Source organism: Accipiter gentilis, chromosome 6 (assembly GCF_929443795.1).
Source record: "Accipiter gentilis chromosome 6, bAccGen1.1, whole genome shotgun sequence".
In the NCBI taxonomy this organism is placed as follows: domain Eukaryota; kingdom Metazoa; phylum Chordata; class Aves; order Accipitriformes; family Accipitridae; genus Astur; species Astur gentilis.
In genome coordinates this window covers 37,022,723-37,046,650 of record NC_064885.1, presented here as the reverse complement: position 1 = coordinate 37,046,650, position 23,928 = coordinate 37,022,723, and positions in this window count along the sequence as shown.

Below are 23,928 nucleotides of genomic sequence, written 5' to 3'. Positions count from 1 at the left end.
GGTTTAATGGCAGTTGTTTCTCCCTTGTCTTTTAAATCCTTTAATCTTCGTATCTAATCAGTCTCTGCTTTCTCTGGGTTAACCTGTTTTTTTCTTCCCTGCTAGTATTTTTGTTGGGATGTCAGCTCTCCCAGAAGAGTACTGCCTGCTCTGGATGATGAGGTAGTCAGCCAGGTAACAAGAGTGTGCTTTTGACATTTGAACCTGTAACGTCTCACTGCGCCTCTACTAGTTTGATAGAGCTATCAAAAGGAAAGTAAGAAGGGGAGAGATTGATCCTATAGTGGGACATCCACCATCAACAGTTTGAGAGGATATTTATCTATGCAAGCAACTGTTCCAGAATCTCTCTCTCTTTCTCCCAATTAACTGTGTTTGTGAATGTTCTTATTCCTTTAACTCTAACTATTCCTTAATCTGAAGTGCATTCTGCTGCAAGCAAGCCATAAGCAAGAATATAGTTGAATGATTTTCTTGAAAATTGTTGGATTAGATGGTTTAGCTACAAATGCCTATGGTAAAATTATTTTAAAGAGTTATTAGGCTATCTGCCTTTCTCTGTACAAAAAACTCTTGCTGTCTGAGTTTATACCAGCCTGAAGGCTTGGCCCATGCATCGAAGCCAACATTTGACTTTCTTTTCCTTATGTATAATTCATTTGGCATATCTAGTCTTTGGTATTAACTGGGTATTTTTGTTTCTAGCAGGACACGGATTTTAACCTTCATGGGTATTTTCAAAAATTTATCTTTCAGATTCACATTCACAAAGTGAAGCTCACAGAAATTGCCATGAGAAGGAAATAACTAGTATGTGAAAACTCTTTAACTTTCTTTTTCTGCTAATGTAGTGTTTCAATTGATTATATAGTGCTCATTAGCCAGTAACCGCTACATTTTGTGTATTGGCAATTAGTCACTGTCTGGGATTTGGTGTTTAGACTTTTTTTGTCAGGTGGTCCTTTGGCTAACTGCAGTACACATTGAAATTGCTCATGGGTAGTTCTCACATGTGCTGTATTTTGCAACAAGGATTTAACCTGGTGGCACCAGTAGCCAGCTTCAGTCTTATACTGATCTATGATTATTCCAGTCTAGTAAAACTCCCTACCTGATATGCATATGTGAGGCCTGCTAATTTTTATCCTTAGCGCAAAAATGTAGCATTTACTTTGCTTAGCCTACAGGGCTATCCCCCCTCGGTGGAAGAACAGGTTGACTTTTTTCCCATCAGCCTTTTAACTCATTGCGATACTTGAGCCTGCATATTCTTTTGATACTTTTGCTTTGATGAGAAGACTGTATGTTAATATTAGCAATTAGCAGCAGCTAGTTATTAGGGATCAGTGGTATTGACTGATCCTCTTAGGAAAGTTCTAGCTGTATCAGTCTGGTTCTGTAAAGCAACCAAAATGTGCCTTACACCATACTCTAACAGAACAGGTAGCATGTGAAATAGCAACAAAAATCATCATGATTGATTACATCTTGTTACTACTGCAGGTGTTATGTCCTGGCCTTCTGACTTGTATAGTAACTTTCTGTGCTTTTGAAGAGTTTTGCTCAAACGTTTTCTACAACCCTTTTAGCATTTAAGCAAAGAGACTAACTCACTAACTTCAAACCACCTATTTCCTTGGATACAGAAATCCATGCAGGGTTTTGAAGTAATTGGAAACCTCTTCTTTGGTTTCCTCAAACTTTAATGAACTCTTGATTTATAACTAGTATCAGTTTAAGTTCTGTACATGAATCTCTGTCAAGCTGTCCTGGTTTCAGCTAGGATAGAGTTAATTGTCTTCCTAGTAGCTGGTACAGTGCTATGGTTTTGAGTTTGGTATGAGAAGAATGTCGATAACACACTGATGATGTTTTCGGTTGTTGCTAAGTAATGTTTAGTCTGAAGTCAAGGATTTTTCAGCTTCTGATGCCCAGCCAGCAGGAAGGCTGGAGGGGCACAAGAAGTTGGGAGGGGACACAGCCAGGGCAGCTGACCCAAACTGGCCAAAGGGGGATTCCATACCGTGTGATGTCACGTCTAGTATATAAACTGGGGGGAGTGGGTGCAGGGGGATCACCACTCAAGGACTAACTGGGCATCAGTTGGGGGGTGGTGAGCAATTGCATTGTGCATCACTTGCATATTCCAATCCTTTTATTATTACTACTGTCGTTTTATTAGTGTTACTATTATCATTATTAGTTTCTTCTTTTTTGTTCTATTAAATTGCTCTTATCTCAACCCAGGAGTTTTACTTTTTTTCCCCGATTCCCTCCCCCATCCCACTGGGTGGGGGGGGAAGTGAGTGAGCGGCTGCGTGGTGCTTAGTTGCTGGCTGGGGTTAAACCACGACACAAGCATTGCAGGATGTAAATGCAGATGCACTGATGTTGGCTTACCACTTGGAGATATTGTTTATTAATTGATGATGTTATGGTACCCATCAGCATTGGCCCCAAGCAGTGGGGATGGCACCTGAGAGTTTCTACAGTTATGGTTTTGCAGCGGGTTATTTGAGGCTATGTGCTAAAAGAGGTCTGATCCTTCAATGTGCTATGTGCATTATTACTCTGTTGTTGCTGGAGAAAGGAAAAAGTTATAGTAATATCATTGTTTATTATAGCTTAAATGAGTTTAGCTGCCTGAGATACACAGTAGATACAGAATGAAAGACAGTATAAGAAGAGTCAAAATATGTATAAATTCCTTTGTCTATCACCTTTTACTGACTTATTTATTGCACTTTTCATTACGTAGGGATTTCAAGCTTGATTTCATTTATGACAAGCTGTTATGATATACACGTTGAACTTGCGATTTTATGCTATCAGTAACTGATGAAAACTAAATAAGTTCATAAAAATGATTGTGTTTTTTTTACCTTTGAACCATTTAAATGCAGATTGAAATCCTACAAAAAGAATTTGAGGATACTAATTAATTCATAAGGATATTTTATATTTTTATTTTGAAAGTAGTTTGGGACCTGGATGTCACAAAGTCATTTCTCTCCTTTCCATCACTCTTGGTTTATGTTTGTAGTTCTTATACCAATGCCCCTTGTGAGCATTTTATGTGGTTTCATGTGTATGACTCCCAGGATTTCAGCCTGCGTGAGCTGTATGTTACTGAGAACTGCCTGCTGTCCAGAGGAACCAATTCTGACTTCTTTTCTATTGTGTCTCACCACACCAATATAGATTAAGTATTTATAAACCACATTTTGTTGCATATAGGTAACATAGAGGGTGAACTATGTGTGTCTACTCCATGTAACTTATGAATGCAGGATGTATGTACAATGTGCTTATTGGGGTGTTTACCTGACAAAACCATGGGGTTGCTAGCAGCTAGGCAGTAAGGGAAAATAACGGCCTCACGTGATTTGTCACAGAGAGAACACTTCAGTATGGTCAAGAGATGATACTGACCTACTAGTTGGGTTGATTCTAGCCCCAGAGTCCAATCAAGTTATGAAACTTGTTTTTTCCTGTAAGGTCCGTGCTGGGAGTTAACAGATCAAAGGTATTAAAGATTATTAAAAAGATTGTCTAGAAGGGAAGCGGATGTACAGGGTAGCCATTTGTGGCCTTCTTGCATTTCATTAGAAGATGCTATTCTCAAGGTAAGAGATGTGTGAATATTGATGATTTAAAACCTTTTTTGCTTGTTGTTTAAGATTATTCACTGATTAGGATTTTAAATAACGTATCTGGTAACCACACGGAGTTGGTTGTGACCATTAGTTGAGTTGCTGGTTACAAGTTTCCTTTTTTCAATTTTTTTGGGGGGGGTGGTGGTGGTGAAATTTGACTTCTTTGAGAATTTCCATGATATAAGTCGAATTATTTGTATTGGTGAGCAGGCTTTTTGTTGTTGTTTTAAATTCCTTTATGTTATTGTAAACATATATGAATGCAGATTCATCCCTTAACACTTCTCAAGTTGCCATTTGGTACCACAAAAAGTAGGTTTTTGTGTGAAAACAATAAAACTTTCTGATTATTTTTAGGAATTTTAACTAAAAATGTGTTTCAAGTAAAATCTAATCTGAACCATGTGATGAATGTTCTTCTGTAAATAATTGTGCCTTTAAAACACAGAAGTAATAATAATAAAATAAAAAACCACAAAATTTAACTCCACAAGAAACCTTTGATAAAAGTCAGTGCAGGTTATCTCTGCAAGGAAAATGTAATGTAAAAAAATGAAGGCCTAAAAAGCATCTTTGTATCAACTTGCTATCATGAAGTGAATGTAAAAACAAATAGCTTCCTCCCCCCACCCCCCCCACCCCCCCCTTTTTTTTTTTTCCATGTGGAGTAAAATACTTCCTTGCTTTGGACTCATTTCTAATGATAATAGAGTTCAGTTCACAAACTTGTGTTGGTTTTCTTTTTTTTTTTTTTTTTTTTCCTTTTCCTCTGCTACAGGGGTCTGGAGGTTAATAGTTATAACAAGTGTTAGAGAGTAAGTTTCACATGCAAATAATGGCATTTCAGCGATAAGAGGTTCAGTTGCCAGTATAAAAATAGACACTTTCTTATACCTTTGTACCATGTCATTTATTATTTTATATTACTATCTGTGAAGTGTTATTTAATGCTCTTTAGTGCTGCATATGTGGCTAAGTGGCACAATGAGCCAGATCAGACTGACAGACCTTGCTCTCCTTTCAGCTGAAAAGCCAATGCTTGATGCAGCATCCCTGAAAGAAGCAATCAACAGATTTACAGAACAACACAACACACTAAATTTTACTGCCCGTCCCCAAATCATAATATTAAATTATGTGTTAAAAGGATATTAGGAGCACAGCCTTTGGAAGAATCCAACTTGCATCCAGATCGAATTAGCATATAGATGAGCTGAAGTCTGAGATGAAGCACAACCTAGATGAGTTTTCTAGCATTATGCTGCTTTGTATGTTAGCTCTGTCAAAATACAGCTTTGTGAATAGAGCTTTACACACACACTTTTTGAGGTGTTGCATAGAAAGTTGGGAAGACATAGCAGCAGACACAAGAGAAGGCATTCACCTCTATTTCCATGCTTCCTCTGCCTTTCTCAGAAAGGCCTTCTCCTACCTGGCTGTTGTGTGTTCTCTTCCAGGCCATATATAAGCAAAAAGATGCAGATTTCTCCCCACATGGAATATTGAAGCAAATACCTGGGTACTATCCAGAAAGGAGATATGAGAGAGGAATAATTATTTTTCTGAGTACTGTTGGCAGGGAGAAATTTTTTATTACTAGCTTCACATCATCACAATAAGAATTAGAAAAGAATTATTAAGTCACTGATGGCAGCATAATGAATTATTAATCCCGAGTAGTTTATAAAAATGCATGTTTACTTATATTGGAAGTTCTCTTTGAGAATGTGGGTAAACTAGAAAATATCTTTGCTGATTCAAGACTAATCAATACCTGAGGGATCTGTTAAGGTCTTAGTGCAGACCATTAGGGTTGTTTGCTGGAGTCTTACTGAAGTCAGAACATAGTATCAGACTGTCTGTTGGTTGAGGACAGTAAATGCTATTTACTTGCATTTGCTTTACTTTGTTTACACCAGGGAAGTAAATATGACTTCGAAACCATCACTGCTTTTCTTCCGTCCTCCTTGCAACATATATTATCAGATCGGGAAAAATTAGTGCTTTCTGTGTTTTGCTTTTACTTAAAAGTTACAAACAAAAATCAAGGAATGGAAAAAGCCAGTGTTTTTTGTATTCATTCTTTTTTTAAGAAAAATATTTGTTTATCACACCTTTCATCAAGGATTTCAAATGCAGCTGTGAATGGATTCACATTCGTGAAGCTACGTGCTGCTGTCACGTATTTCTCCACAGAGTCCAGTTGACTCAGAAAAGATGACTGTGCCTCATAAAAGTTGTAACAGTTCCAAATCTAATTAAAAGCCTATCACTTTCCCTCTATCATATTGCAAAGCTTGTAAGTAGCAAAGTACTGGGACTTCACTGCTGCAGTCCTGCTTCTCTGTGTGTGGGTGACCACTGGGAAGGATCCCAAGAAAGACTTGTTTGAGACTGCTTATTGCTAATCACATTTCACTTGGGCCAGGCTTTGCTGCCTTCCAGGCACTTTTGTGTTTGAACATCTGTCGAGAGAGGTGGGATAGCTGGGTGGGAATTACCATTGGAGGGGAGTTACCATTAGTTTGAGAGGCACGTTAGGCTTCGTAAATCATAGTGAGTATTGATGGAATGAGAATAATGGGCATTCTTACATTGTGTTTTGTTTTTAAAAATAGCCAGTTTGCTCGGTCCTTGATCCTTGAAGGTATTTAAGTGGCTCACGAGTAGGTCAGAGCAATATAGTTCACTCATTCGTAAACTTACTTTGACATGCTGTAGTGCAAGTTTAAGTAGAATGGAAGGTGAGAAAACAGGTGTTACACATACAAATGTGGACAAAGAGCAAACCTGTTTTTTATATCTGTCTGAAAACGATAACCCTTAAATGAATTTGTTATAGTAATTTTCAGCTTTTTCTTTTTCCCCAGAAGCATATAGCTGAATTCTGTCATGTATGTAGAAAATCTGTCTCAGATTAAAAAACTGCTCTTAAAAATATTAGGTGGCTTAAGGAAAACCAGGAAAAATTAGCAGGAATTTGTGTAAATTGTATTGAGGGTGGGCGAATGAGATGCTGCTCTGACCAATGCCCTAGACATCCACTGTACAGACATGTTTTATCTGAATTTTAGCAGGGAGCTTTTTGTACACTTTTCCATATATAGCTCGCCCTGTACATAGGAGAAGGTGTTTGTTCCACAAGAAACAATAGCAACCAGAAATTACTGCCAGCTCATCAGATGCAATTGAATAATAATGAAAGCTAATGCAAGACAACATTCAAGGTTATTTTTAAATCTTTGTAAAGGTCAATGTATTCAATGGTATTCAGTTCCAACTGCTGAAAGAGTTGCTGTGTTTAAATATGATGCCCTTGTTGTTTAGGAAATAAGAGATCCTTACTAGGAAGGGTAAACAGGACAAAGGTATATCTATGTCTTCTCATCACATAGTTTAAGAAAACAATTTCGGAAGTATCAAACACTGGTGATTACTTTCAGTCTCAGGAACTTGTCTACTTTTTCCTCCACCTCAAATTGCTAAGTTCATTGCCAGAGAAAGAGCAAGGTGCCTCCCTTGCGGACCTTTTCTATCCTGGGTAGCCATAGAAAGCAAAAACTGTCTCAAGACTCTGACTGGTCTAACCCCTGGATGGTCTGGAGATGTCATCAGGTAATCAAGTGGCCACTGTAAATATGTCACCATGTAAATGTTGTAATGTTTATGGTCTTTTGTAGTCATGGCTTCTGTCCTCACCACTTTTTGTCATTGTGCTAGTAGCAGGAGAAAAAAACCCCAACACTCAGAAATGGAGAAATGAGGAATAACAGGAGGGGAAAAAGAAACAAACCCAAAACACCTGAATGGACTTGCTGACTTTAGCTAGCTAGAGGTGTGTGCATCATCTCCTTTATGTTGTTAATTGTTGAAGAATATTACAAGTGTGCTCCACAATATCATATAGAAAATGCTGCCAATGCATCTCAGAGGGAAAAATGCCAGCATGGAGCCTCACGCAAATGCAGAGTCCCTTCCCTGTAAGCGGAATTCTATAGCATATCACAGCATCTGTATCAATGGCAGTAACTGTAGTACATTGCTGTAAATGAGATACTTGCTGGCTAGGTGATCGTACAGCCAAAGAACAGAAAGGCACAGGAGTATAGATATGAGACATCATATATTTTAACTTTAGAAATATTTGTTATCAAGGTTAAGATTCTAATCCTTTTTTTTGTAATTAAAGATAATAATAGTGTAGTCATGATGTATATGATTAATGAGCTAGAACAATTCTCCTGGAGGGAATCTCAAACTTTTCTTTTATCCAGATGCTCATACTCTCTGTTATACATGTTGGGCTACTCATACAGCATTTCACATATTTATTTGCAACTCCATTTGTTAAAGGCTAAGAAAAATCATTACAAAGGTAACTTAACAATGTTAAACTCACAGCAGATAATTCTCAAGTAGGATAAGTTTAACTAAGCTCCCTTTGAATAGGAAAAATGTTTTTACATAAAGATTTATTATGTCTTTGTAATGTAACACAAGCAAAGCAGTTTAATACATAATGCCTAGAGACAGCTTTGCATAAATATTTAGTTACCAGACTCCTTTTTCCAATGGCAGATAGGCATTTAAATGCTTTTGAAGATGTGGACCTTAAGAACATCTAAGAAGGTCTGGTCGTTGTACAAACTTGCTGCTTTCTACTGTTCAAATAAACCATCTGGATAAAGGTTAGGTGCAAAGAAAGAGACCATTCAAGTACAGACAACAGCTGAATGGCAACGGTCATTAGGTCTGTAATTTTTTTTCCAGCCCTTCCAGTGGAATTGCACAAAGCGATCATACTGAAGGAAAAGAGGAACTAAAGCAAGAGGGTTCAAAAACAATCGGCAGAAACAACAGGTGGCCCAGAGGAGATGATTCAGAGAACAGTTTTACTTTAGTGATGTCTGTTAATGTGTGCATTGGACTTTGCTGTGCCTTGCTGTAACTTGTCTGGTTTTGGTGAAGAAAGACATTTTGATTTCTTGGATAAGCCAGGTATTATATGTTTCTTTACATCCACCTACAGGTAATTGGACACAAAATGAATAAGTAGCAGATGTTTGCTTTATAATTACTGACAGAGATTCAGAAATTAAACTGGAAAACATACAGGAATGTTCAGGGATCCTGATGTTTCTTTGTTTCCTTGTTTGAGGAAAACTCTCATGAAATGGTTGGATAATGCAATAGGTGTGATATGTAATATTGCTATCCGGTATCTCCTTTCATCTCCAGGGAGACATGCAGCTCAGGTACATTTATTTGACAGGGCCTCATTTTCTTTGCTGGGCAGTTTAGGCCAATGGGTGCTTCACAGCAAATGTTTTCAGGTAGCTTGGGAAACTTCCGTGCTTCATTAGCTTACTGGAAAGCATGTGTAATTAAAAAGCAAAGAAAAATAGTCAAAAAAGACAGATAAGTTACAGAAGCAAGAAAGGTAGCAGCTAAAGGGAGATATGGCATTGGAGGAGATCTCTAAAGATCTCTGAACATAGACACAGTAAACTTATTTTACTACCAGAAGGATGAAGGGAGAGGCTGGTGGTTTCCAAACTATAGGAGCTTTTGTTTGTGATTAGAAGCAGCTTTTCTTCAATTTCCTTTGTCTTTTCAAGGAGGAGTCAAGACTAACAGAAAGGCAGGATTTTCAACAGCAGGAGAGAGAATGCTGTCCTCTGGCTTATCAATGCTGGAAAGTCCCTGGGAGCTCTTAAATCACGGTGTAATCATACTGTCTTGAAAGTATGCAAATAATTGAATAAAATTCTCTAGAAGTCTTTTTAAGGACTATTGAACAGAGCTAATTTAGAAATGGGATCAAAATATGCTTATTTGCTTTTAGAATTCTTGGCATTTATGCAGTTGGGTATTCACTTTTACAGTTTTGCTTTCTCCTGGCTTGCTAAAGCGCATGTGCCTTGAGACCACTAAACTAATCATGGAAATTGCTGAAGAGCATTTTTTTTTTCCCCCCATCTGTGTTTGACTCTCTGCTGGTTTGTTTTCCCTTTGTTTGTATAAGCTTCTACATTTAAAATTTCTACATTTAATCCATTCTACTACATGGATTTACGAGAGCCGTCTTTTGCAATTTGATTGGTGTTTGAAAGGATTCCTTTGTTTTAAGAGAAGCTTCAAGAAGTGCAGTTAAAGGAGCTGGTCAGGCTGGGAGAGCTACATTAGAAATGAAGCTGCCAAGAGAATGATCTGCTTTGGATTCTAGTTAATCCAAGGATTTATGGATCAGCCTTCAAAGGAGAAGTTAAGACAATATTTAGGAAAAAATGTCCCCCACAAGCCAAGCCTTTGCATCTTTTGTCAGGTTGGACTTGACTAATTTCTTCTAGATTATACTGAAAAGTTCAATTTGAAGATACATGAGTAATATTGAACAGTTAACAGAAATTGATCCAGAAACTTGAGGGAAAAATGAGTGTGAAGGTTAGAAAAGATGGCCACTGAAATTTGACTCCGAAGTCTGACACATTTAAATGCAAATCTCCTGCATCCTTTATCCATTTGTATCCCACCGAAAACCCTGCCCCCCTTTCCCCTTTCCCCCTTTTAATTATACAAGGGCCCTGGGAAGAGATGAGGTTCTGCTCCCGACTTTGCCTTTGTTCAAGTGCTCCCATGTCAGGTCTCTTGAACTCTGCAGTTCAGAGTTCAGTTCAGATATCTGCAGATATCAATTTTGCTGGGGATATAATTTTTTGTCAATGTAGCAAGGTGTGCTGGTATTGATGATGAAAAGCATTAGGCAAACCTGAAATATTCTTATTAATTGAGTTGCTAACTCATCTTGGCCAGTTATAATGTCAGCAATGCTCTGGAGAAATTTCTTAATCAGTTATGTCCTGGTCTATGGTAATGGCAATATCTGCATCAAGCTTGATTTCAACTTCTTTTGAGATACTACACCATAAAAACTGATCCCAGCGTGAACATAGCTGTGCAAAAAACCAGTGTCTTAAAACCTAGCCCATAAATCAGGAAAACTGTCATGAATGAAAATGCAGTTTTGCTGGTTATATTCAAGTCTTGCAGTGGGGCTGCATTCTGCGTGCTTGTATCAGCTAGAACAGACATGGTCCCTCTTGGCAGAAGCCTTTGTGGTAGAGGCCAAGGGTCTTTACTGCCTGTTTTTGGTTTTTTGTGTTTTTTTTTTTTTTTTTTTTTTTTTTTTTTTTTTTTTGTCATTACTGACAGCTATTAAAACTTCAAATTAATAGGTATGTGGAGGTATGCAGTTCCAGCGATAGTGTGCAGGTACCAAAGCTGCATTTATTCCAAGAGATTGAGAGTCATATTGATGGCTGTCTCTGGTAACTAATGCTGGAAGGGATGCTGGGTGTGCCACCTTCTGCCATGTAGAGCTCCACGCTGAAATGCAGAGAAGAGTGCTAGAGGTTGTTTTAAAGCTGATGTGATTCCATTAGTTGCAACAATATTATTATCACCAATTAACTCAGGTCCAAGGAGAATTTGGTGCAGCATTATTTTACGTATTTCTCTGCAGGTTTCTTCCTGTACCAAGTACAGCAGTGTGAAAGAACAGCGTCATGTCCTTAGAACTTACCAGTAAGGAGAAAGTATTTACAACGTGTCTCTGAACAGCATTGCATGGATGATAGAGCACTTCTAAAAGAATATCTGTGAAGGAAATAAACCCATTAATTGAACAGAATTATTGCACACCAAAGCTACATGTTTGAGAGGTCTCTACAGTATTCAAATAACTATTGAACCGTTTGGCACATCCCTAATAAAAACCTTTATCCATTAGCCCCATTGGTGCATGCTTAGGCAAATTAACTCTTTTATATGTAGAACTAAAGAAAATGGTGTGTTATAATTAAATGATTCTTTTGGGGGCAGTAAACTTCTCTTCAAACAGCTTGAATATTAGTGCAGTCGTTTTTCTTTCAGCCCTACTAATCACAGCAAATTTAGCTTGCACAGCCAGAGTCAGGGTGCATGTTACAGGACATTCTGGCAATGGCGATGAACAAATCCCATAAGTACTGGGGTTTGGTTTACAGAAGGATTTTATCTGAAGTTAATGTAAATTTATCTGGATTCTTGCTGTTTGTGAAATCTTGTTGCTGTTTTAGGATGTCTGGTACTTAAGATATGTGTAGGTCAGAGCCCACCCGATAGAAGCCTGTTGTATGACTGACTTTGCATTGAATGAGAGATCTGGAGGATAAATGGCAATTGTAGTCATTAAATTTTAAAAAAAACACCACCCCCCCCCAAGTCATTCAAGTTTTTCTCCCCGGTTTCTAAATCATTTGAAACTTATTTGACTTAGATGAGAGTTTGAACAGTCCTTATGCTGGATGGAAAAGACATCAGATAGTGAATCAGAATGGAAAGACCCATAGTTGCCTAGATTAATATTTAGGCCAGGATTTCCTGATGTGACTACCAATTGCTGGGATCTGATACTTTGAACTATGCCTCATTTACTGAAAGTGCTGAATACCTGTTTTCTGAAAACTGGGCTCTATGGACATGACCTGTTCTGACTTCTAGTTATAAAGCTAAATGTGCCACATTTAAATGCTGTAATCTCCTGGGACTGCACAAAGCTGCTTCCAAAAAAACAAATGTATGTGTTAAAGACCTTAGATTTTTGTCTAGTATATAGAAGGTAGTCTTTATATTATTATCAAATTTAGCCTCAGATTTCCGCAGATATCTACTGGAATTAACAGGATGAAAGGTGTATTCAAACCTCCTTTTCTTTACTGTCTATGTCTTCTATTGTCAGTCTCGTGGGTGTGCTCCTGCTGAGTGGGGCAGACGACTGCTCTCAAGCACTTCCAGTGCAGTTAGTTGGATGGCTGCATCTAGCACAGTCCTCTGTTGGCAACTACATCACGTTATTGGCAATGAGGATCTCTTTTTTATTATTTTATTATTATTATTTTTTTTTGGAGGAGGAGGAATAGAGTTTACAGGGACTGCAAATGCTCTGGTTTGCCTTAAGGCCCATCTCTGCCTGCATTTTTATGGTTTTCTAGAGAGTGGTGAGCTCCCACATGAGCCAGTGTCATCACCCAAATCTCCTTTTCCCCCCGGGCTTTCTGAACTACCTGGTAAGTGTCTTGGAGCTTTCAGCTATGTAATGACTTCAGCATCTGACATCTGAGGTCAGGAAGCTCAGCTAGTATCAAAGTAGAACCATTTAAATAGGACTTCTGATAGTACGGAACGTAAGTAAGTTTAGGAGCAAGATGTGGTTCAAATATCCAACTCATTATGGACACTGTGATTTTGAACTCCAGTAAGCAAAGCAGATTGCTTTTTCAAATTATATGCTGCAGGATATAAAAGAGCAAACAGTTTATTTTACAGGACCATGAGTTGCCTTTGGTTTGCACATGCAGCTTACACTGCGGGGAGTCCCAGCATATTCTGGGGGCATGATATACAGTCCAAACCTGACAAATCTCTTAAGGGGAGCAGTGTTCCAAAACGACCCATCCATTTTGTTTGGCACTGCTTTAAATTTGAAATTAGCACACTTAAAATGGCTAAATTCAGCGTGCATGTGGATGTCTCAGGCTGCTGGTATGGATTCTGGAGTACAGTGTGCATGTTTTCTGTTAGTGGTGTTCCCATTGTGCTTAAATAAACAGATCGGTTACAGTGCCCAGGCTGATCACTTGTAAAGCATCTGAGGAAAAGCAGCGTGTTTCTGTTCTGTCCTTTATGGCATCCTATTAGTCACTTCTAAGGCTCATACAGATTTACTGAGAAGCAGAAAAGAGACCCCTGCAATGGGTCATGGTTGCCACTAAATTATGGGTAAGCAATGTGTAGTGTGGTGAGAGCCTAAAGGGTGGCTGAGGTAGCCCCCTACTTCCACTGAAGTCGGTGAGATTACAGTGGTTTCTCTCGTGTATGATTCAGTCCCTAATTTAATACAACTTTAATTTCTTTCTAAGCCCTTTATGTGTAAGTCACACTGATGTTTCTGGTGTGCATTTGCATTGCTGCCACCTTAGACTTTCAGGATTTTTATTCCCACCTAAGAAGGATGATTTTCTCTTCGCTCCTGGTCAGGCACTGTTTAACACTGTGCACTGATTTTAATTAGTCTGCCTCGACTTTCCAAAGGTGGTAAGAGACATAACTTCCAAGAAAACTTAGGAGGTGTTTCCTTGCTCATTGATTTCATGAGACGAAAATTTATCCATTATGAATTTGGTGAAGGTTAGGAATTGCAGAAACATTATGGTTAGTCAGTAATTGATTTATTGCAGTGCTCTGTGTTTGTGAGGGTCATCAGTTCACTTCCAGGGAAGTGCAGCTTATCTCCAGCTGTAATTCATAACCATTGCTTCAACTCTTAGCATCAGAGGGTTGTTTAACCTTGAGGCTACCTGCAGTATCAGTGGTGATGCCTAGTGTGGAAATGTGCTATTTTGTAATGCAGAGATTGTACCTCAAATGTCCTACCTTACAGACTACATTAAGTTTTCTAGAAGGTGAAGCATTATTTTCCACATCTCCCCTGGGATGTATAGAAAGCCTACTGAATTCTTTAAAGACTTGGTATTTAGTTTGCTTACCAATCTCTTGCTATTATCGGATACCAATGAAAATACATAACGTAACACACAAAAAAAGAAAAGATGTTTCAGCATTATGTAAAAATCGCCGTCGTTCCACTTACTTTGAGATGTTCTCTGAATGCCAAAAACAGTCCTTTGGCATCTTATGTAAGTATTAATTATTTCCACATCCAGTAATGTTTCCTGGTAGTAGGTGGGCCAGACTCTGTCAGGAATCACAGGTGCCAAAATGTAGGGTCATGGGTCTGACTTGAGAATGACTAATTTCAGACCCAAAGGAGGCTAGAAACATTTGGGATATTCAGAAGCAGAAAATAATTTATTCCCTTTTCCCCTTCTTCTTATCCCCCAAAAGAAATAGTCACCAAGTTCTCATGGCAGTTCATTGCTCAGACTCAGGCAGTGACCAGGTTTTACCACTTCACAGTTCACATTGCGCCAGCTGATGATGAAAAGCCACAGCAGTTTTAACTGTTCTGAAAGTGACTTTATATTCTACCTAAAAAGCAAGAAGCAGCTACTGTTAAACTGGCTGGAAATTTTCTGAAGGCTTGTGTCTCTATTTAAAGCGAAGGTTTGTTGAAACTGAAGCATGTGAAAACTGGTTGAATCTTTGACAAATTTTTCGGCATGATACGAAGGTAGATTTTGAGGTTCTTGAAGCTTGTAGATTCCCTACCATCTAGTTCCCAGCTCTCTGGTTTCCTAGTCTCAGTGATGCTTGCTGGGGGAATAATTGTTGCGGTGGTGGGGAAAGAGGGACTGAACTCTTAAAAATAGCTTCCCTGCAGTTCTGCTCTTTAAAAAGTAGCTCATATTCTGCCTGCACCTTGACACCCAAAAAATTTTACATGCAATTTATTCTAAATGTGAAATTTTCTATGCAGGGGGTAATTTTGGCACAACTTGAGACTTTAACTTTCTGTACTAATTGCAAAGCCACTTTGTTAGCTTCTTATGAACTTTTTACTTATAAGCATTTTTCAGGGTAATTAAACTGTTTAAGTAATTCAGCTGATACTGTACATAGTCTTATTTACAATGTAATTAGGACCACTACAAGAAGAGTGAAAGCAATTAGTGATTTAACCCTAGTAAAGTGTGTTTTGTGTTTTAGGTTTGGGGTTTTGTGCTTTTAATCCCTCCATACCTACCTCTCTAAGAATGAAGGTAGAGGAATACACAATGTGTTTAATATTATTTCAAGGGGAGAATCACAGTCTGGGGAGCAGAACTGATTTATATTAGTATAGGTTGCAAATAGAATAGGGTTTTTTTCCACATTAAGCAGTGTCCCATTGTCTTTCAACAGGTACTTGGCATTCCTGGTTTCCTTTTCTAACTTGGACATTGATTCACTGTCTGGCCTTAGGTAATCTATTATCACACTTTCAAATTTATGTGCCTGTAGCTACATTCAGATACTCAAATAAGTGACTTGAAGACTGTCAAAAAGCAAGTAATTTATGTAATTGTGTAACTATGGAGCACAACCTCAGTTCTGCAAAAGCCGAGGATATGTAATTTTACACTGACAAGCGCTGTTCACTTAAACATGTGCATAACCCTTAGTAAGAAGGGGAACTGGGTGTCTAATTTGAAGTAATAAATTTTGAATGCTCTGTCATTCTCTAAGCATGTCAGTTTATTTGTGTACAAAATATTTCTATTTCTACCATGTCTCTGAGTCTACAAAGATTGTTTTTTCTGTATTAGCCCAGTCACCAGCAATTACAACGTCTGTTGAGTGTGTGTGAGTAGAGAAAAGTTGCTTAACTAATGAAATGATGCTATGATAGCTATTGGTAAGAAAAAGTAAACAGCAGCTTCTTTTCATAAGTCTTCTTTCTTCAGTGAAAAATGTACAAGTATTTGGGTAGCAGATACTTCTTTTTAATGAATAACCTTTTGGAAAAAAGACACCTGTATTAAGTATCTGACTCCACAGCTCCCTTACTCTTGCCCTAACAAAAAGCATTTAGTGAGATGTCAAAAAATTCTCCTGTAGACTAAGAAAAAACCCCACTGTGGACATTTCTTACATTTCCATAGTGGGGGAGAGGGGTTAGAATATGTATGCATTTGTATCTATATAGATAATCTTGCAAGTGATTTTGGTTTTATCCTCAAGGTAAATAAGTACTATAGACCAAAGGTGCAGGTGTGGACAGGCAGGATAAGTTTCTGAAGCAAGTATTTCTGTGATGGAAATAATGACCATCCCTGTGTGACCAACTTCCAGCTATTCCATCCGTTATGTACCTATTACAGTACATGCAGCTTTGACTGCAAATTACATATATGCCCTCCTGTAGTCTACATCCCATTTGCTCCCTTGCTTCATTTTCAAGAATAGCTCAGATTTTTCAGGCTTAAGTAAAGAATTAAGTTATACTTTGAAATGATCAGAACTTTTCTCTTAAAAAATACATGACTTGATTTAATGCTATGTTTTGTGAAGGAAGTTAAATGTGGTTTGCTGCATATTTAAAATGATGACCCTTTCTTTTAAATTGCTTATGATGTTTAATCAGCAAATCAAGACATACTTCAACTCTAATTAAAGCTCAGTGGAAACGCAGAAGGGTAATGGACGTAGGGCAGGCAATCATCTGAAAATTGAAAAAGTAGTACATTACAGAAAATGTTTATGGCACATTTGCATTTTCAGAAGGCAGATACAGTTGCTTCTGCTGCATCAATTATCAGGAGTTTTAATAATTAGCTGCTGTATAATTAACCATTAAATCAAGGAAGTTGTAGTCTTGTTTCCTTGATAAGAGGTTTCAATATTTCTGTATTCACAGTATGAAACAGCTATATCTTTGTTTTAAATTACTCTAGTAGAGCTTATTTACATTCCCAAGCATGAGTAAATTTTACAGCCCTCAATATTACATTATTGCTGTTTTGTATGAGCTTCATTCCAGTTTCTGTCAATGAAATCCCTTTAGGTTGGGTTCAGAGTCATGTTAGGTCTTTGTGTATTTGGCCAGGCCAACCTGGCTAGAAGCCATCTGGCTTCATGTAAGTTGTGCCATTCACAATAGCTGAGTGTCAGGATCCTCTATCTTTTCATAAGTCTTGTTAAATGTGGGGTTGTGGCAGCTCTAGATGGTTCTGAATCCTGGAGTTGCTGATTCTTGTGCCCTTGGATTAGCATCTGTGTATCTTTTTTCTCTCCTCCCCCCGCCCCCCATTTTTTCATTGACTGTGTGACTACAGTAGCAAACATGGTGAAGTATACTAGGGTGGATTTGTTGCTGGTGTAGTTTCAGTAACTTATGTTTTTTTGAATTTGACACATGATGCAGGAAGATTATATAATGATTTAAGGGGTAGGAGGAAAAAAGTTCTTTTTCCATGAATATATGTTTAAATTCAATAAAGATCCTGTGGGATGGGTATGGTTTGTTAGACAAGACAAACAGAATTTTATTTTATAAGTTATCACAAAAGGAGTGTAACTGATCTCCATTTATAAACTACATGTGAAACAAGTATTGCAATCTCTTTCTAAATAATTGATTATTTTTTTTCCATAACATTTTTTTCTTTTGGACTAGTATTGATAATATATTGGTCCTGCTCAGACATTACTTCTTCCTCCTCCCCTCCCACACTTCCCTTAGGAAAATGTTGACAAAATCCTTTTGGCTTGTGCAGAAACAAAGAAAACCAAAAATTTCTCACTTATTGCCTATGTGTTACATGCACAAACTAAACAAAAGATAACCACTGCATTTAGTTTGCAGTTTGAGTGCATTCAGTTTTGAAGTGAATCATACTGAGACCTGAGGACACACAGCTCTGTTGTTGAGTGCTTCACTGGCTTTTTCTGATTGAGTAGCAGAATTCAGAACTGGTGCAAAAAGCCATCGAGAAGTCTACTCATGCAAGGTTTGATTCTTCACAGTGCCATGCTAGGCTAAGCACACGAAGCCCTAAAATACATGATGTGTTTTAGAAAAGTCTTATTTTCTTAATTTAGGAGTTAATGAGGTTTTTATGATAGGCTTCTGGGTCTAAATTAACACTACTTTCTCATACCATTTTCTCTCTCTGTAAGATCCTTGCAGCACTATTCCATTTGCTCAGCTTTTGATTCTGGCCATATCTAGAACCTTGACAGATGTGCTGCCTCGTGCATAAGGTGCTTGCACCAGCACACAGGAGATTATAGTCTAGTTTCAAGCTCAATTTCTGACCTATCGGATGATTTGAAAGAAGCCGTTCTGGTTGCACCTTTAGTTAAGCGGAGAGGATGCTATGAACTGTCTTTGTAAAGAGTTATGGTTATCTGTAGACAAAGTACTACTTCCTAGCCATTCGTTACAGCTTTCAAGGTTAGGGGATGGGTGGCTAAATACTGCTGGTAGGACAGCCTGCTGCTCACGAAAGAGGTTGCATGCCAAGCATTTTTAGTGTATTAGAATTAGAACAAAAGGAAGACACAAGTGAGATTTCAGAGGCATTTTGATTTCTAAGGATTTTGCCCAGTTTGGAGTTTCCCCAGTAAAATAAGGCATGTTCTCTGCATGCTGCTGGAGATTCTGGGTTTTGTGTTGGTGGGGTTTTTTTGTTTGTTTTGGTTTTGGTGGGATTTTTTGTGTGGTTTTTTTTTGTTTGTTTGTTTTTTTGTTTTGTTTTAATCAGATGTGCTGTTCTGAAGTTCAGTGTCTACATTAGGTATATATTGCAGTAAATGATGGGAATATTTTTGCAAGAGATATGCGTGACTACATATAAAACAAGAATGTCAAGCGTTTCCTATTCATGAGTATGGTTCCAAACAAGATGTTTATATCTTATTAAGGGCAGGGGGGCAAATAATGAACACACACACACACACACACACACACACACCATTTTTTAAGCAACGAAAAGCAGGAAATTCTTGAGAAATGAAACATCCATATTTTTCTCAGCTCTTAAAATTTACATGATTAACAAGAAAAAAAATTTAGTGACTAATTAAAAATATTAATGAATAAGTTTGAGTTAATGTGAAATTCATTCTTGAAGTAATTTTTGTAAGTCTTATTTTACCCAGTTTTAATAACCACATTTCTCATCAAACCATCCAAATTCAAGGAGGATCTGACAGTTATTAATAACATGAAACTTGTGTTAAAATAAACAGGAGGAATTAACATGTGATGCATATAAATGTAATTCTGAATGATTCCTTTTGTTGAAGTTAGTTCACCAGGAATTTTGCTGGAATTCATGATTGATGTTTTCAATTTATCTTACGTTGCAGAAAAGTTGTATTTAGTAGATGGAAGGGTTCTGATGAATGCAGCACTTGGTTTTTCTGCTATCCAATAAAACTGGAATGACACTGTGTGAATCTAGGAGCTCTTGTAATCTGTGAGAAGTCAGGAGAAATTGTATTACAGTAATTGACTTCAGTAGGATCTAGACTTTCTTTAACAATTCCATGGGGCTTTAAGTATTTTTGCAGTCTATTTTAAGACATGTGCACACTGGTGGAAGTAGTGCTTCTAATCAAAATGGGCTATATTTTATTCAGACCTTGGAGACCAAGTAGGTAGAGCTAATTGGCTTATAACTGACCTGCTTAAAGGATGTCAAAATTGGCTGTTGGCTGTTCCTTTATAACATTAGTTTGATTGACTAAGAGTCTGGCAGCAAGATGTGAAATATTATGAACCCAATTCATTAAAATTGTCCTCATTTTAGATCGTTACATATTTTCAGAACAAACGGAACATACTTGTAGTATAAAAGAAATATAGATACATAAATTACTAATCCATCAGCCACCTCCTTCTCTTTCTGTTCCCCTCCCTGGAATAAAAAACTCCAGTTGATCATATGAAAATAAGGGGGGTGCAGTGGGACATAATTTTTTCCCATGGTATTACACAAAATAAGTGTCTTAAAAAAAAAAAAAAATCTTTAAAGAGGAGTATCATGGGCTTGATTTTCATTATTTACTTCCAAGTTATCTGGTTGCTTGTCATGCAAGGACTCAATGCAAGAGCAATGTGCATATAGATCTACCATTACATCAGAATTCTGCTTCTCCTGTTTATTGGGATAGTAGTTTTATTTCAGCTTTTTTAAATCATTGACTTTTACTCTGCTAGGCATATAGCTGCCTTTTCTCAGGTAACTGGTCTTATTACACCGTTAGAAGGATTCAATTTTGAATGTGGCACAATTAGGTGATGGTTAGATGTAAGACACATGTACTGTTTGTAGTCTGAAGAAACTGCAGCTAGTGGTCTTTCCACCATGTAAGAGGATGGGAAATGGGGAAGTTTCAGTGTCTTGCATGCACATATGTTTTGTATATATGTACAGCTGTACTTCATACCTGAGCACTAATTGGTATGGAGGAAGATACTGCTCTGCGCTCTTAAACTGAGCTGTTAGCATAAAGTCAGGACCTAAAGGATTATTTTAGTTAGAAAAATTAGTGTTGAAACTGGGTACCCTTATGTTATCCCACCTGTTTACCACAGGGGGTAATACTCTTGCGGAGACAAAGTATTCTTTCTCTGAATGCAGAAGGAGGTGGGGTTTTGCTAGCTGTTCATCTTTTCAGGTAGTGTTTATGCTAGGAATCATCTCACTGAAGTTTGCTTAGGGCCACATTCCAACTGCTGCATTTTCCAATGTCCTTGGCTTTCTCCTCTCTCAGGTCCTTGGCTGTATCCTTTGCAAACAGGATCACTCAACTCTATTGAAAAATAGCCACAGCCCTCCAGATGCCCCTGCATTACACCTTGTTTCATAAGGATGTTCTTGTGTGTATGTGTACACAGGTAATATTAGTATCTTCTTCATTCACCAGTTCCCAGAAAGTGTAATTTAAAGCGTATCTAGTCATAGGGTTGTCTTGCAAGTTGCGTGAAGCAGGCTATGTTCTCTCAAGGGTGTTTTACGTGCGCCTTGTGTAATGGAGCTCACCGCGCGAGCCTGCAACCCATCCACACGTGACGGAGACAGTGGCGGAAGGGAGGATCTGTCTCGCGCCAGGCTCGGAGTAACCTTCTGCGGCATCACCTGGGGTGCCTTAACAGAGCCCCGTGCAGGGCCCTGCAGACTCTGTGCTTTACAAAGCTCCGAGGCACCCTGTGCTCTGCCTGCATCTCCCCCGCTGCTGGGGGAAGCTGCAGCCCTGCTGCTGCCTCTCTCCTGTTGCAAGGAGGAGCAGTAGGGTGCTTGCTACAGTGACATCGCGGGGCGCAGGTGATCTGTCCCTTGGCCAAAGAAAGGCTTCTGGTTTTTTAGTGCAGAATTATGTGCAGAACACAACTAAAATGGCATTAAAAGACATTTGTTGGCCACCTAAAACTGTGTTACACACAATATGTATGATATACAGTGGTGTTATTCCATGTGCATTTGAACTATGCGCTTTATCCAAGCCTTTGGAGTTGCTCATTAATATATATTGTTGTTTATTCATTTTGGCAAATGCCAGAAAATCCTACAGGGGCCAAACCTAACTGAAGTCCTCATTAGCTCTAATAGCAAATGATGCATTCAGCATCTGTAAGCTGAACAACTTAGTCCCTTTTTCTTTCTTTACACATTAAATAGCTTTTTCAGGTTCTGCATTTGAGCACAGAAGGCACAACATAATGAGTACCAGTCTTCTGAAAGAGGCAATGTGCTGGGGAGCATTTGCCTTTTGTGGTTTTGGGTTTTTTTTGGTTTTTTTTTACTTTGCAATTCCAAATGTAGCAACTTTCAGAAATGTTGCTAGATGCTTATGTTCATCTGTGCGTTCTTTAGCAAATACTTTGACAGTTGGTAAAGTGAGAATATCATTCTTTCATTGTTACATGCTCCTGCCACATCAGTTACCCCACGCACAAAGTAAAAGTCGCAGTCATGTTCCATTCCCATTCTTTGCATTTCAAATCTCTGTTGGGATGTAGGTGGCTCAGGTAGAAGTCTGGTATCATTTGCAGGAGCCTTGTAAACATTTTGCGAGGAAAATAATAATGTGATTAAAATGATGACGTATCTTGGTAATCTAAATTTAACCTGTGGTAATGACCAAAAACTGGTTACTTGTGCTTCATGTTCTGTGCTGAATGGTTTTCATATTCTCTTCCACTGTCATCACGTAACAAATTTTAAAACAAAGGCACAGCAGCCAGCATTAAGTAGTGGGGTTTTTTAAGAAGGAACAATCTCTTGCTCTTCTCAGCAAACCTTCACAGCACAGTGAGACCTTCCTTTTCCTTGACTTTGGCTGGAGATACACTTAGTTCTGCAATGAGCCTTGCAGCCAGGCTCTGGGGAAAAAGGGGGAATCTGAGGCTTTGGTAGATGCTGGTTAGCAGGCATTTCAAACTTCCCATTCTAGTCCCTAAATTAGTTGCAATTATGACAGCATCATAGTTCAGAAGAAAAATGCTGATTCAGACCATCTGCTACATGTAACTACCGGACTTTCTCATATGTAAATAAAAATACTGTTAATGTGTAGAAGTAGCTGTGATGAGCGTTTCTTATGAGCATATAAGTGTACACGTGTGTATAATGCGTAAAGGCAATTCACGGTAAAAAGCAAGGCTTATCCAAGTTTTGTGAATTGTTTCAGTCATTTTGCAAGAATAATGGATTATAAGAGACAGGAAGTTCTCAGTTCTATTTAGTGCATTCTTTAAAGAAAGACGAACCATTTTATCTCCCTGCATTTCATTCAACCTTTCCAGTGCTTTCTTTTACTGATGAAAACTTATATTCTTTTTTTCATCCTAGTGTACTAAATGCTCCTTTTCTTACACTGTTAACAGTATAATACATTGGATACTTGATACAAAGCACAATGATTTGCCTCCAGTCTTTCTTCTGTCCATCTCAAGTACTAGTGCACAACCTGCTTCTCTCTATGTCAAATTCATGTTGTTTTCCGTGATTTACACAGAGTGAGGACCAAAAATCAGGTAAATGTAATCTATTTCCATTTTATACTCCCTTGAACCGTTTTTACTGATTTGAGGCCTTGATATTAATCACTGTCTCTCAGTATTTCTCTTGTCCATTACCCGTATATCTACCATTTTCCCTTTCAAATTCGCCTGAAAACTCATTTAGTTTTTTCCTACCATCTTTTCTCCAGCACTGTGCGCATCCTGCCTTAACCAGACTGTCTTTTTTTCATTTGTCTTATGTATTTATGGATCGGAATATGTCCTTTGCTGTACATTAAATCCTTTGGTGCTCCCTAGCCAGCCTTGACTGTGTGAATTTAATGAGAGTTGTGTAGTGGTTGGTGTCGTAAGTTATCTTAGGCTGATTTTTCAACTGTCTGCTCTTGGGCTAGTTTATCGCTTTCCTGATGTGGCATGCATAAGGGTGCCCCGAAGGCTGCTACTTAGAGCAGCGATCTCATTCTCTGAAGTCTATGGCTCATCTGGATGCAGGGCTGCAGCTGCCTTCCTCTTAGGTATGCATTTATGTTACAGGGTGGGACATATGTAGTGGAAAAAAAATGTCGAGGGAAGGCTTGTATCACCTGAGCATCTCTGGAGTGCAGGGAGAAACATCCACTAGCAGAATGATACTAGAAGCATATTTTAGAGCTCCAAGTAGTCTAGCCCATTTGCAGACTAAAGAGAGGTTATGAACAGGGATGATTATGATCCTGACAGTTCCTGGACTGCTGCTTTTAGTGTGGGGTGTGAATAGCA